At 47.3% G+C, this 15,450-nt stretch overlaps 1 protein-coding gene across 3 annotated transcripts in view; it reads left to right on the top strand.

Annotated features, from left to right (window-relative positions):
- Window positions 1-13,058: 13,058 nt before the first annotated feature.
- Window positions 13,059-15,450, top strand: part of CTTNBP2NL (CTTNBP2 N-terminal like) — a 53,663-nt gene continuing 51,271 nt past the window's right edge. For 2 of the 3 annotated variants that reach the window (XM_084755378.1, XM_084755376.1), the window contains exon 1: window positions 13,059-13,181. The gene's annotated coding sequence lies outside the window, so the exon portion shown is untranslated. The other variant, XM_084755377.1, reaches the window with a different exon arrangement.

Raw genomic sequence — 15,450 nt, 5'->3', positions numbered from 1 at the left:
TGTCTGTAACTCCAGTCTTGGGGCTCTGGGACCCTCTCCTGGCCTCCAATGGCACCAGACACACAAAGTGTGCACAGACGTACATGTAGGCAAAAACACCCATACACGTAAAAATAAATAAAACTTTTTAAAGGAAAATGTAACAGTTTGGTGAGGAAAAACACATGAGCAAGTTAAAAAGTTGCAGACAGGGCTTTTGTGGGGAAAGTTGAGAGAAATCGCCTGTTCACCAGACTAGTGTGAAAAGAAAGCCTCAACCCTTGTGAAAATACAAATGCATCCCAAAGGAGAGAGCCGCAACTGAAAATGCCAAGGAAGAGGCCCCCCCTCCCCTCCCCCCTGCTCCAAAACCAACCACCTCAGAAAGTGTTCTCTCAGGGTTAGGCTCCAAGGCACAAAAAACAGTGGCACCACAGAAAGGGCCAGACTTTGTCATGAGCTGGCAGCAGAACTTAGCAGCATTGTCCATGCGGTTTTTGCAGGCACGCAAAATGTAATAATTAGGGCATTGCGAAAGCTTAAAACCAAGGTCTCAGAAAGTTGCTGATGAGGTTCCCAGCAGGGATGACAGACCATTGCATGGCACTTGGACACTGAAGTCTAAGTTGCAATGGAGACCCCAGGATATTGTAGATTGCAGGACCATGCGGCGACAAGGAAAGCTTCAGACATGGAGTAGAACGGACCTAAGAGAAAAGTTTCGTGTCCTACAGTCGGTAGAGCTGGAAGGGAAGGAAAGTCAAGGCCAATGAAGCCCAAACGATTCCATCAGGAGACCCAGCTGCCAAACATGAAGCTGTAAGATTTGAAGTTTGTCCTGCCTGGTTTTGGTCTTGTCTTGGTTTAATAATTCCTGTACTGTGTCTCTACTCTTTCCTTTTGAGATGATAATATTTAAAACTGTGCTATCATATGCTGGAAATATATAATTTGTTTGGTCTGGGTTTTATTTAACGGGAGCTTACAGTAGGAAGACTGCCTTCAGCCCCAGAGGAGACTGAATTGGAGGCTTTCTGAACACTGTTGTAACTGTTAAGATTTTAGGAGACAAGCTGGGCGTGGTGGCGCACGCCTTTAATCCCAGCACTCGGGAGGCAGAGGCAGGCAGATCGCTGTGAGTTCGAGGCCAGCCTGGTCTACAAAGTGAGTCCATGATGGCTAAGGCTACACAGAGAAACCCTGTCTCGAGAAAACCAAAAATAAAAAAGATTTTGGGAGACCTCTATAATTGTACTAAATCCATTTGCATTAAGATGATTATGACCCTCTGAGGATTAGGGTGGAATGGTATGGGTAAAAGTGATGTGTTTGGAGGCCACGTGTGGTGGTGCATGCCTTTAATCCCAGCACTTGGGAGGCAGAGGCAGGAGGATCACTGTGAGTTCGAGGCCAGCCTGGTCTACACAGTGAGTCCAGAACAGCCAAGGCTAACATAGAGAGCCCTTGTCTCAAAAAAACAAAACAAAACAAAAAAAGTGATGTGTTTGGGGTAGAATTGTCATAGTCAATCTTCATTGTCAACTTGACTGGATTTGAAATCACCTAGGAGACCTATCTCTAGGTGTGATGCTTTTAAACTGCTTTTCAAAGGTGTTAAAATGAGGAAGGAGTCATCATCCTGAAGGCAGATGCGGCCATCCCATAGGCTAGGACTCTGGACTAACTAAATAAAGGGGGAAAGAAGAAAGATGGTGTTGTTGAAAAACTTCAGTTACTAAGGTTTACTATTAATTACATATCATTATTACAGCGATTATTACTTAACCTGCCACCATATCAATAAAGACACAGACACCTGTTAGATTTTTAATATGCCTTTAACTCTGGGGCTGGGTAGAAATTAGCCCCCTAGGCTATCTTTTACCTCCCAGCCCCACATCCCATGCCAATTTCTCTAATAATTCATAGCTGGGCTACTTCCCATCCAACATTCCATATACTTGGACACATCTGTCATCTAGGCTGTTTCTCTCAGAGCAGGCTCCTCCCGGCCACATGCTGTTTGTTCACACTAACCCACAGGGCTCTGCCTCTTCTCCTCCTCTCCTCCTGCTACATCTTCAGCTAGCCCCCTCTTGTCTTCATGGTCTCTTGACCCCACGCCCAGGAACCTAAACTCTGCCTACCTCTCTTCTGCCCAGTCACAGGCTTCAACATCTTTATTAGCCAATCATGTGTCATGGACCACTAGTTCAGTTGGGGATGGGTCTTTGGGATCAGAGTTCTCGGAGCATCGGTGAAAGGAGATAAGGCGTTGTGACAAACAGAGGCGACTTAAGTTTGAGTTTTCATCTGAGTGTATTTTTTGGCCAAGCAGTCTAGCATTATGTACGTTTTTTGAAAGCAGGGGTTTTTTTTTGTTTTCTACAGCATTTTTTCACAGAGTAGATTTGTGGAAGTCAATGAGCAATCAAGCTCACATTGTACAGGTACAGATAGCTTTGTCATAATTTGAATTACGACTTTAAATTGAAACAATACAAGGTACAGAGTACATAGCGAAAAGACGTCATCATTTCTAAGTTATTGGCTTAGTATCAATATGTATGTGCTCTCTTGGTCCAGGGCCAACTTTTTTTTCCTAACGAAACTTTTTTTCCTAGCGAAACTTGTGTCCAACACCTGTGTGTCAGGACGTTTTTTTCCTATTCTATTATTCTTGTTCCTGCTGCCTGGAATCTTTTGAAATACTCCATTTCTTTGTAGGCCATACTATAACTTATTAACTAATGTTTAATTTCTAATCATGTTTCTTTTACTAAGTGGAAGTGAAGCAGCACTACTTCAGCCACGGACAGTCCCTGGCTGGAGTCCCGGGCCAGGGTCTCATAGCAACCATTGCTATGCTCGAGGAGTCCCACCTTGGGAGTGAAACTCAGTTAGAGTTAGAGAGAATAGGAAACCGCTCCCAGCAAAGAGAGTTTTGAAACTGCAGTTTCTGTTGGTGGGATCATCAACCCCAGTCCAGGAGACTCTCTCCTTTTTGGGGGTCTTAGCCTAAAAGGGGGGGGGTCTTAGTCTCAGACCTGTGTTATTTTCATCACACAGACTCTACTGGAGAGAGGTGACAATCATGGGTAATTGGAGAGCATCCCTTACATCACATGGATACAGGAGATGGTGCAACATTCATAACAATACCTGTGGCAGGGCAGTAACCAGAACTCAGGGCACTGAAATCAGCATCTGAAAACACAGTGACCAAGACCCTCCTCGTGTAAGATGGCTTGTCTTAGTGAGAGTTCCTATTGCTGTGAAGAGACACTGTGACCACAGCAACTCTTATAAAAAAAAAAAAACATTTAATTGGAGCTGGCTTGCAGTTCAGAAGTTTAGTTCATCATCATCATGGCAGGAAGTATGGCTGCATCCAGGCAGACATGGTGCTGGAGAGGGAGCTGAGGGTTCTACATCTGGATGCCCAGGCAGCAGGAAGTGACAGTGACACTACTGAGACCTCAAAGCCCACCCCCAGTAGCACACTTCCTTTCAACAAGGCCACGCCTACCCCCAACAAGGCCACGCCTACTAACAGTGCCACTCCCTGCCTGGGGGGCCTAAGGAGCCGCTTCCGTTCAGACTGGCACACTGCCATATACCAGCATCCTCCCTGTTTCCATCCTGCCATGCTTCTGCCAACAGAGCTTCCCAACTTCGTTGCAGCGCACCCTCAAAGTATGAGCCAAAATAAACTCTTCCACCCTTTAGTTGTTTTTGCCTGGTAGGAGAAAAGAAACATACACACTCTCGGCTTGCAGAGCCTCTAGACTTTAAAACATTTTTTTAGATAATCAGGTCCTTTAATGACAGCTTCTCACAGGAGATGTGGGGGGAGCTGGGGTAGGAGACCCAACAAACGGTGTCTCCCCTTTCCATCCCATTTCGGGCCCCCAAATCCCCCATAAAAGTCAGCTATACACAAGTCTTATTAATGGGCCTCTGGGAAACAAAGGACAAGGACAGCAAGGCTAAACATCATGACAGTAATCAACAGCAGGAAAACCCCCAGGCCAAGGCGAGGGGTCAGGTGACACCTGGGTAGCAGACTGTACCTCAAACTGACACGACTCGGATGTGTGGCAGACACAATCTGCTTTTCAGAAACATTCATTCTTGATTTTTCTAGTGACAAATATACAGAGATGAAAGATAGGTAGATGGTAGGCAGGCAATAGGTAGATATCTAGAAACAGAGCTGATAGACAGATGGCTAGGATTATGGACAGCTATCTACTGTCACTTGAGGTTGTAGCTTTTTGCCACCTTGGAGGTACAGCTCCTGGTGGAGCCCATGGCGTACACCAAACCATGAAAGTTGCCCACCCACTGGCCACAGCAGTAGAAGCGTGAATGGATAGATGCTGGGCACAAGACATGCCTGTAACCCCAGCACTTAGGAAGCGGAAGTGGGAGATTGTGAGTTAAAGATATGCCTGGGCTACATAACAAGCTCCGTGCCAGCCTGGGCTACAGGAGTGAAACTCTAGCTGAAACAAACAAAAGGAAAAGAATGAGGGCTGGAGAGATGGCTCAGTGGTTAAGAGCGCTGCCTGCTCTTCCAAAGGACCCGGGTTCAATTCCCAGCACCTACATGGCAGCTCACAACTGTCTGTAACTCCAAGATCTGACACTCCCACACCAACAGACATAAATTAAAATTAAATAAAATATAAAAATAAAAAATAAAATCTTTAAAAAAAAAAAAAAAGGAAAAAAATGAGCGCGTAGGATAAGCCCACCAAAGGCATGGTGAGGTCTTTCTCAGTCTGGGAAAGGATAGGCAATCCTGTTGAATGTGGCAGGTCCTAAAAGGGGGTTGGCAGCGCCTGCCTGTCATCTGTGGAGGAGGAAAGTGTGACTGAGAACAGAACCAGCACAAGGAGTTGTGAGATACACGAGGAGAAACTCGACCTTGGTGAATTTTTGAGAAGCTAGAGCAAGCCACATCTGAAATCAGATTCCAGGCTTTTCCATAGCAGGAGCCAATACAAACCTCTTTCCCTTTCGGCCAGTTTGTCTGGAGCTCTCTGTCCCTTGCGTCTGGAGGAGCTCTGATCGTGACGTAAGATAGTGATTTCAGTTATTTTACTTGGGAAGCATGAGTCCCGATTACGGTACAAGATAGTAGTTTGAGTTATTTTATTTGGAACGTGTGACTGCAAGGAAACAAGACTTCTTGGGGTCAGCGAGTTACCCAAGTCTAGCTCAAAGTCCTGGGTATTCCAGGTCCCAAATGGAGGGCGGGGGTGGGGAAGGGGGGGGGGTGAGAGATGGGGGTGGGGGGTGAGGGGTGGGGGCTAGGGGGTGGGGGTGGGGATGAGGGGTGGGAGGTGGGGGATGGTTATTGCTGTCATGGGAACAGGCATCAAAGAATAGCTTTAAGATTTAAAGAGAGGAAAAAATCAAGTGCACAGAGGCCAAAAGAAAAGGGATCATGTAATATGCAAACTCTTTTCAAAGAAACAGAAATCCTGGTCACTTTGCTCAGGACAGATGAGCCCCCCCAAAGGGCCCAACAGCAGCAGTGAAGCAGACATAGATGCTTCCAGGATGTATTTGCTCCAAAGGGCACTTACCAGGAAATCGCCTAGAAATGACAGTACAGCCAACGGCCTGTAAGCGGCCGTTACTTTCCCTATAACTATGCCTCCCCTTTTGTGGGCAACAAGGACCCATTCAGGCAACTGTGTGGTGCTCCGGCTGAAACAACAGACCAGGGGAAATGCCTAATAGGCTTTCATCAAGTCAGAACTGTGGAGCAGCCCTGGCCAACCAAAGCTTTGTCTCTGGCCCTAGCATGGAAATTATTTTCTGCTTAATGTCAGGCAGTGTGTGGAGAAGAGGTGAATAAAGAGGAAATAAAGGGAAAACCAGCCTGTGAACCATCTTTAAGACCTTGGTAAGGTCATAGCCGAACAGGGACAGAAAAGGATTTAGCCTAGCCATGAGAAGAAGAAGAAGAAGAAGAAGAGGAGGAGGAGGAGGAGGAGGAGAAAGAAGAAGAAGAAGAAGAAGAAGAAGAAGAAGAAGAAGAAGAAGAAGAAGAAGAAGAAGAAGAAGAAGAAGAAAAGCAGAGGTAGAAAGGCAAGAGAGGGCTGGGAAGGCACCATCATTGGTAAAGCCCCTGCCTTGCAAGTGTGAAGATCTGTGTTCAAGCATTGTGGCTTGTAATCCCTGTGCTGAGGGATTCCCTGGGACCCACTACCCAGCCAGTCTAGCCTATGTCATCAAGACACCCAGTCTCAAAGGAGGCAGATAACCGTGCCAGAAGATATTACTCGAGGTTATCCTTTGTCCTACACACACACACATCCACACATGCATGTGCATGCACACACACATAACTAAGGAGAATTGATTTTAAAAAGTATAGCCACCAGATGTGATACATGCCTTTAATCCCAGCACTCAAGAGGCAGAGGGAGGCAGACGTCTGTTTAGTTCAAGAACACCCTGATCTACATAGGGAGTTCTGCTTCAGCCAGGGGCCCTGTAGAGAGACTCCTTCTCAAGAAACAAAACCAAATTATAGCCAACTAATACCTTCTCCCACCTATCTGACAAAAATTACATTTAGAAATAATAAATGGGTGGGGTGGGGTGCCCACCTTTCATCTTAGTACTAGGAAGGTAGAGGCAGTCATCTCTGTGAGTCTGAGGCCAGCCTGGTTCTAGGTCAGCCAAGGCTTGAGTGAGAACCTGTCCAAAAATTAAAAAAATAAAAAGACGGAACAGAGAAATTGCAGTTTCCTAGCTCATTGCTCAGCATGTGTGATGGTGATAGTTGTTTAACAATCTCAACGGTGACAGTGAAAAGTGAAATGTGTGACTCACTCAGAGATACCATTCAGTATTCAAGAGATCTGTGACTAATGAGTGTTTGGACAGTGAGAGGAAGAGTTAAAAATAATTCGGATTCTTGAGATGGTCACTGGATGGTTTGTGAACCCTGTGATTTATCTATTTCCAGGAATTTCCCATCTAACATTTCTTTCAGGCCTGTGAGCTTTGAGTTCTGTACCCTAGTACATCAACCGCAGGGGACACACGGGCTTCACACGGAATGACTCAAGGGAGCCAGGAATCAGAGTACTCTGGTGGAGCCTCCTGACATCAGAGAATTCTCAGGGTCCTGTAGACTTCTGCCCAACTTTTTCATTGCCATCCTACCTCAGGTCTGGACGTCTACAGAAACACATAATCCTAAGTATCTGGCCCTTATAAAGGACCTTAGAAAGTAATGCAAAATCTTCCCAAGTCGCATTGGCCTAGCCTAGAGACTCACTTCTGTCACCCACCAGCCTGCGAGGCCAAGGTAAAAGACTAGAAGACCGAGCTTCTGTGACTCGAGGCAAACTGCTTAGTGCTTAGCTATTCCTTTTTTTTTTTTTTTTTTTTTTTTGAGACAGGGTTTCTCTGTGTAGCGTTGGCTGTCCTGGATTCACTTTGTAGACCAGCCTGGCCTCGAACTCACAGGGATCCACCTGCCCCTGCCTCCCGAGTGCTGGGATTAAAGGCGTGTGCCATCACCACCCGGCCGCTATTCCTTTTTTTTTTTTTAAAGTATTGGAATCTGTTACCTTATCAGCAAAACGGGCTTTAAAGCTTTGCTGTGACAATAACCAACACACAGTACCTGGTGTGAAGTAGACAGTTAACTGGTAGCCAGGGTTGGCATCGTTGTCACGTGACCTTGAGCCAGGCCGCCTCTCTGAACTTGCTTCTTCTCCTCTTGAAAAGCTAGAATTAGTAATAACGGCCTGTCAGGTGGCTATGAGAATTATACATGTGAAGATTACAAGGTGCATGTGCCAAGTGTCTGGCCCTGTGTCTTACAGACAGTAGGCACACGACATTAGGTTTCTTCCCTTCCTCCTCTGAAGTTTTCTTTCCTACCTCCACTGAAATATAAGATAAGGGTTTTGTGGCTCCACACTGGTCCCACGTTCAGCTAAAAAACAATCTGTTCCGGTAGTTGGCTTTTTGAACTGCCTGCTAGGCTTGAGAATCCCCTATACCCATAAAAGGAAAAGCTATCCACAGAGACCGCGGGGGAAAAGCGGACAGTTGCAGGACTCATCTGTGAACACTAGGGGGAGCAATAAGCTCGGAAAAGCGGTGAGGGCCGCACCCAAAAATATAAGACCTCGCCTGGTTCCCGACCTCTCGGGTCCAAGCAAGAAGGATTAAGAGTTGCCTTGGTGAGGACAAAAGGTGCGAAGGAAACGCACGGAGCAGTCATGAAACACCCTCTCTTCGGCTTCGGCCTGGCACCGGACTAGGGAGCCTCTGGTGTCAGGTCTTTGAGAGCGTGTAGGACACAACACTCTTTGCAGTGCACCACAGCTTCTCCATCTAGCTCACCCAGCATCGCCCTACGTGCCCTCCAGGTCACAGCTAAAGGACAACGCGAGAACATCACAGAGTCCCCGGTGTTTAGCTGGAGAACGGGAACTCAGCCACAAGGAGAAAGATCTTCAGAAAGGTCTCCAGGTTGTTTGCAAAACCCCATGTAGAACTGATGGGCTACTTTAACGTACGACATCTTACTGATATTCACAGCTTGGAGTTTGGGGCAGAGGCAGTCACCTCGTTTTCAAAGTGAGGAAACTGAGATGCGGGTAACCGCCCACGCTTTGGCTACTGTGCCTCATCACCACGCACTATTTGCTCCTTGCTTGTTGGTCTATGTGGTTTTGTTTCTATGTGGTGCTGGGGTTCTAAACCCACCCCCACCCCACCCCCGTTTTAAAATTAGTTCAAACTACACACATAACTCCAAGAAAACTACTCAGCTCCATTTTTCCCTCCCAGAGAGAGGGTTTCTCTGGGGTAGCCTTGGCTGTCCTGGACATGCATTGTAGACCAGGCTGGCCTAGAAGTCACAGAGATAGGTGTGCGCCACCGTGACTGGCTCCATAAATCATTTTTAAATTTTTTAAAATTTTACTTCTTTATGTGTATGAATATTTTACCTTTATGTACGTCTGTGCACTACTGTCCTGGGAGGCCAGAAACGGGGGTGGGGGTGGGGGGGGTGGGGGGTGGGGAGGAGACTGGAATCCTGCAACTGGCATTGTGAGTTAAGGCCCATAAATCAAAACTCTTTCTTACGCTTGTTCGTGTGTTTGTGTGTGTGCGTGCATTGCCATGACTTGGGTGGAGAAATGAAAGGACACTCTGTGGTAGCGCCTTCCACCATGTGGGTTTGAAGAACAGAACTCGGGTCACCTGGGCGTGGCAGCAGGTGCCTTCACCCACTGAGCCATCCTGCTGGCCCCATAAAACAAAACGATACTGCTGGGCTCTCTCGTTTCCTAACCCGTTGAGCGTGGTGGCGGGGTGATCCAGCGTAGTAATTACGAGGCTGCACCCTGTATTTATCCAGTCTAACCTCCTTTACTCTATCACCTCCTCCCGAGCCGAGCACTTAGAACTTTGGCCTACAAAGTTAGCCGCTTTAGAAAAAGACTTGACCCAGTTCCTTAAGTATGGATCTCTTTGTGCTCAATTTCCAAATCTGAAAAATGGGAATATTAGTATTCTTCCAAGGGTAGTGACACAGCTGCTTCATGTAAAGTAACTCTCCTGTGTCTGTCACACAATTTAATAATTAATTGATGCAATACATATACACATATAATACATATAACAGTTTTACAATAACACCCAGCAATATATATGTCATATATACATTATATCTATGTATGCATATACTAGTTTTACAATCACAGCCTGCAATGATATTTAGGGATCTGTCTATTTCATACCATTTATCAAATTGGAGTTAGAATTAGGTGGGGAGATTGTCAACTAGATTTGTACTGAGCTGGTCCTCCAAAAATTACTGTCTACCCAGAATCTCAGAATGTGGACTAGTTTGGATAGGGACTTTGTAAATGTCATGAGTTAAGATGAAGATAAGCCAAGCACAGTGACACATACTTATAAATCCAGCTATTTGTGATTTCCAGGACAGCATAGTCTATAGAGAGAGACTCTGTCTCAAAAAAAAAAAAAAGTCACAGTAGTGTCTGAATCCTATATGTCTAGTGTCTTTATTTTCATAAAGAGGACATGTAAAACCACTGAGATAAAAGAGAAGGCAGCCAGGTGGTGATGGGAGCAGACACTGGGATGATGCAACTGTGGCCAAGAAGTGCCTGGGGGCCACAAAATAGGAGACAGTCCTGGACTGGGTTGTCTTCCCAGCCCCAAGAAGAGCACAGCCCATCAGCAGCTTGCTTGCCGACCTCTGACCTCCAGACAGAGAGAGGGCATGTCCTGTTGTTGTAAGCCACCCACTCCTCTGTGATCTGTTACAACAGCTTGCGACCGAGCCTCGATCAGACCCGGATTTGTTCTGCTTTTGTTTTTTTTTTCCATTTCCAGTCTAACCTCTTTTACTCTAAGGTCGCCTTTCAAACCAGCAGCAAACACTTAGAAAGAACATCTACCTACAAAGTTTGCCATTTTGGAAACAATCTTGACCCAGGCTGCAATCTTTTAGTGCTTAAATGACGTAGAGTTATTGCCTAGCACACAGGAACCATTTAGTAAATATTAATGGGACAGGTTGATAAAACAATACACCAAAACATGATGTATTGTGTTCTACCTATTCAAGATATCACAAGCCTATCATCTTACCCTCTGTGTACGAGGACCCTAAACTTACATACAAGTTTTATACATTGAATCACAAGATTCCAGAACACACTGCCACTGTAGAAGGCTGAAGGGCATCAAGAGCTCAGAGTCCTGCCCGCTCACCACCTCAGGGGTGATAAATTGAAAGCTATCTAAACCTTCTCAGGACTCCGAATCTCACACAGCAAGGATGATCTCATCCTTGCTGAACCCTTCTACACTTGCCCAGGAATGGGCTTAAAGGAACCCGGAGAGCCAGAGGACTGACTGGCTCATGGCTGTAAGGATGTGGGTCACATGGTACTGTTTCCATTAGGTCAGCTTTGGAGTAGAATTGGGTGGTGGTGGATTCACAGCTACGAAGGGAAGGAGAGGGAGGGCTGGGAGAGCTGATTCACCGGAGCAACTCTGAAGAGTGAGTCAGAATCCAGCAGAAAAGTAGCCTGTTGTCCCACATCTGCCTCATTGTCAGGCAGTGAGACACTTCCTCTCTGCATTCCCACAGGCAAAGCAAACGGAAGGAGGAAATGGATTCTTTTCAAGCTTGTGGTACTATTCCTGTACCTAATACGGTGTTTTTAAACCACTTCGGGCACTGTGTTGTATTCTAAGAGGTGTCCTGTAGCCCACGGGGGGGGGGGGGGGTGTCTACAATTCACTGCTGCACCAAGAAGGGTCTTGAACTCCTGATTCTCCTCTGCCTCCACCTCCCAGACAATGGGCTTACAGGTGTGCACCACCCTGTCCAACCAGGCTGGCTTTCTGAACACAGAGCACGGCATCTTTGTTAAGTTCTTCCCTAACACTATTGTTCCGAACGCACCTGGGCTGTACCATAGGAGCATCTCCACACGCTGTCTCCCTGACCTTCCCAAGCCCGCAAATGGCTACGGGAAGGGTCGGAGTTGTTGGCCTTAATCTGGTGTGATCCTAATCACTACCCTTCCCTCTGGGCATGCCCACCTGGTGAGACCTGGTGGGTGCCCAGCAGAAGATGGCACAGCTTTGGAGCTAACTTATTCTTGTCATTTTTCTTAGCCATTTCCTAACTCTATAACCTTCCTCTGGTTCTCTTGGTTTCTTTGACTGCCATCTCACTGGTCACAGTGATGTCCGCCTTATAAGGTAAGCCAGACTTCTCACACAGCAGCCACACAAACATTATATGGATGAGCAGAGCACAGGGCTGACAAGAAAGACTGTTTTACTTCCTCTAACCCGTGATGACTCAGGCTGCCTTCTCTCTCTACCAGACTGTACGCTGCATCTGCCTTAAGGACTGTGTTTGCCTAGGGCAGTGGTTCTCAACCCTCGCAAATCTTCAGCCCTCCAATACAGTTCCTCATGCCATGGTGACCCCAGCCATAAAGTTGTTTTTCATAACTGTAATTTTGTTACTGTTATGAACTGTAATGAAAGCGGAGATAAAAGATTTGTCAAGGGGTTGCAACCCACCCGCCTAGGGAGTCCTAACTCCCTAATGGTCTCTTGCTAGTAATTGTGAGGATTAGGAATAATGTATTCAGAGGAATACACCGAATACATTACTTGTGCATTGAAATACTTGGCTTCTTATGTGCACTTGTTACATGTCCTTTAGAACAACGTGGTTGTTAATCCAGCTCAGTCACTGGTGAGCTGAAGTGCAGGCTACGCAAAAGGAAAACAAAAGCTTTGATCTCAGGGAGAGTGCACTCTCTTCCCTCCGGGTTGTCTGGTCTTGTTTCTATCACTAGGATCTACATCCGAGTGTTCGCAAGGGCAGCCATTTCCTCTCATCCAACTGTTCTTTGTTTTGGCTTCGTTACAAACGCCATTGCCCACGGTATGACAGGGCCCAAACATACAAAACAGCGTCCCCCACATGAGCATGGCAAGCACGGCGTGGGGAAACGACACATAAGTTTGCAATGAAAGGCAGGTTGGCGGCAGGCTTCATGCCCTCCACCACCGGCTGCAATCCGGCTTGCTCCACTCCAGGGGCTCCATAGCTAGATCCTCGTGTGCACCTAGTGTGATGTGGATGGTCTGCGGGTGCTTCATCCTCGCGCTCAAGTTACTAGTTTTTTAATAATTAATTCTATAACAGACGCTAAAACTCACTTCTTTTATTCACATTTTGGATAAAATCCCAACTAGGCCACCACAAGGTGATCCCAGGGTCCTGCCTCGCAGGCTCCCAGGAGATAGGTAGAAAGTTGCAGAACCCAGGCCGGGTCAAGAATTAAGACAAGATCCAGCCTACCGGAGGAAGGTACTTCCTCCCGGAAGTGACGCCAGTTCAATCCCAGCCTGGCTCTCCCAAACAAAAGGGATCTTGGGGCCCCGGGAGGAGCCGGGATGATTTTGGAGAAGCCACGCCTTCCGCCGGCGCGGATTGGAGGCAGGACCGAGAGGGCAAGACTGTTATTGGCCGTGATGTCTGCCCGTCACTGCCGCCGGCCGATAAGGGGGCGAGTCCAGGGAGGCTGGGGATGGGGAGCGGGCGGCGGAGGCGGCGGCGGGGAAGGATCCCGGATCGCCGAGGCCAGGTACGGAGCGCGGGCTCGGGGCTCGGTGGTGCCAGGGGGGCCGAGTCCCCGAGAGAGACTCCTGGACTGGAGCTTGGGTGGCTTCCAGCAGCAGCAGTCCGTGTCCCGGTAGGGCTGGTCCCCTAGGGGGCGGGGCCGCCGCCTCCGGATCCCGGGAATCCCCGGAGGAGGCGTCGCGGGCATCCTCGGGGGTCCTCGCGGCTGTTCATTGTCTCTCGCTAGCCTCCGCCCCTCAGCCGGCGTCCCCCTTCTGACCCGGCTCCCTCCACGTCGCCTTGTGCCCGGCCCCAGCCTCGGAGAAGGGCTGATGGATGCCGTCTTCTAGGCTGCAGCCCCCACTCCTCTATTGGACCCCCCGCGAATCCGGGCATCCCTCCCCACACCTGTCCCTGCTCGCAAGGCTGGGACCAGAACTAGGGTACTGTGTAAGATTTAAAAACAGCGTTTTCCTTCGGAGGGGTGGGCGAAGCAAAAAAAAAAAAAAAAAAAAAAAAAAAAAAAAAAAAAAAAAAAGACGGGACCCAGACAGACACATCCAACAGCCAAAGCGGCCTCACCCCCTCTTTCGCCCTTCCCATCCCCCAGCCTCTGATTGCTCCTACAGCCCCTCGGATCCTGTGTTCTCTAGCAGAGTGTTGAGAGCTCCCCGGCTTCGCAACAATTTTAGAATCTTGTCAGGAGAAATCATACATCGTCTTGCCGTCTCCCTTTGTACCTTCCTCATCTTTTCTGTTTCTTGTGGCAGAAGCCAGCTTTTGGGGGCTTTTGAGGTGTGAGTTGCCTTTCGGTTTTGCTTTCCACAAGGTTTTCTTCCCTAAGAACTTGATAGAGAAGCATGCGCATATTTCGTAGCAGGGTGGGTGTGTTCGCTACCAGCGGAGTTGGCCTTGTGTGGGTAGGAATGCAGTGTGTATTGTTTGACAGGCAGTGAATAAGAACATATTTTCAAATGAAACCGGTGTCGAGGAGTCAATAAATGTCTTTGCGCTAGGAATTCCCATCTCCCGGTTTGGAGTGGGCTGGTCCGTTGCTCAGGGAGACTGACTGCAGTTAACCTTGAAGGTGTAAGGCAGGTTGAAACAAAAGACAGGAAGTATTCTAACAAAATTCAGGTTCAGTTGGCCAGGTTTATGATTAATCTGGTCCTGTGGCCTTTGAGTACCGTCTCGCCCCTCTTTTATAGTGGGGTTTTACCCTCAAAGGAAACAAATACACATGCAATGCGATTGTCTGCCACAGCAGCGGCATCAACCGAATTTTAAAGCATTAAAATAAAAGGTAGTTTTCACTTTCAGAGAGACGGGTAAATAAAGGTCTGGTAAATTCTGTTCTCAATGTTAAACTGCCGAGGTGTCCTCCATAGAGTCCTTATAAAGATTTGCTCATGTCTTCAGCATTTCAGCAGTTGTGAAGTACAAAAGACTTTGTCCTGATGTCAATGTCACCGACTCTCCACTAAGCATGTGTGGCTAGCAAGCAGTACCACCTAGTAACTTCTCCCATATTTTTAGCACCTTACCATTTTAATCTCGAGTTCCTTTTACTGGCTGTGTATAGCTGCTAGCTGTAAGTAAGATGCAGGGTTGCAGTCACAGAGGGTGATTGTAGTGGCTGTTGTCTCTGACCTTCCTGAGCAGACTTCCTGAAGGTGATTATTTTTGAATAGTCAGGTTCCAAGGTTTCAGAGCCACTCCAGGCTCTGCTCCGTGATCGTTTCCAGAAACCTAGTGAAAGGAAGCACTAAGAAGAAAGTGCATGCAGGGTTTCTCCAACAAACACAAAGTTTATTGCCATAGGAGGGACAGATACATTATCCCAGAAATAGCGGTGGGGGTGAGGGGAGTAGAAGCAGAACAGGAAATCCCCAAAACATGTATCTTATTACATGAGTGGAGAACAGAAAATAAGCTAAGGTAGGAGACCTCAGGAAACCAAAGGAGCAGTGATCGCCAGGACCTTGATGAATAGGAAAGAGAAAATAATGCCCATTGGTGTTTTATCACAACAAACTATAGACCTCTTTGATACACCTTTGATCGTGAGGGTTTGGTTTTTTGTTCTTTAATTGAGAGTGGGCCACCGTGTCTCACTTTGTTTCTGAAACCTGCGTAGCCCAGGGTGGCTCCCACCGCCTTCCTGTTGGGATTACAGCCTGTGCTGTGATGTTCAGCTCTGGCGCAGCTCTTTCCTTTAGCCTTTTCAAAGTCGTTTTTGGTCATGTTAGTTGAAGATAAGCGTTGTGTGCAGACACTTGGTGTGTGCATGCTTA

The sequence above is a fragment of the Acomys minous genome, assembly GCF_964271855.1.
Source record: "Acomys minous genome assembly, chromosome: 14".
NCBI classification, from domain to species: Eukaryota; Metazoa; Chordata; class Mammalia; order Rodentia; family Muridae; genus Acomys; species Acomys minous.
This window is presented reverse-complemented; position numbering and strand designations above follow the sequence as displayed.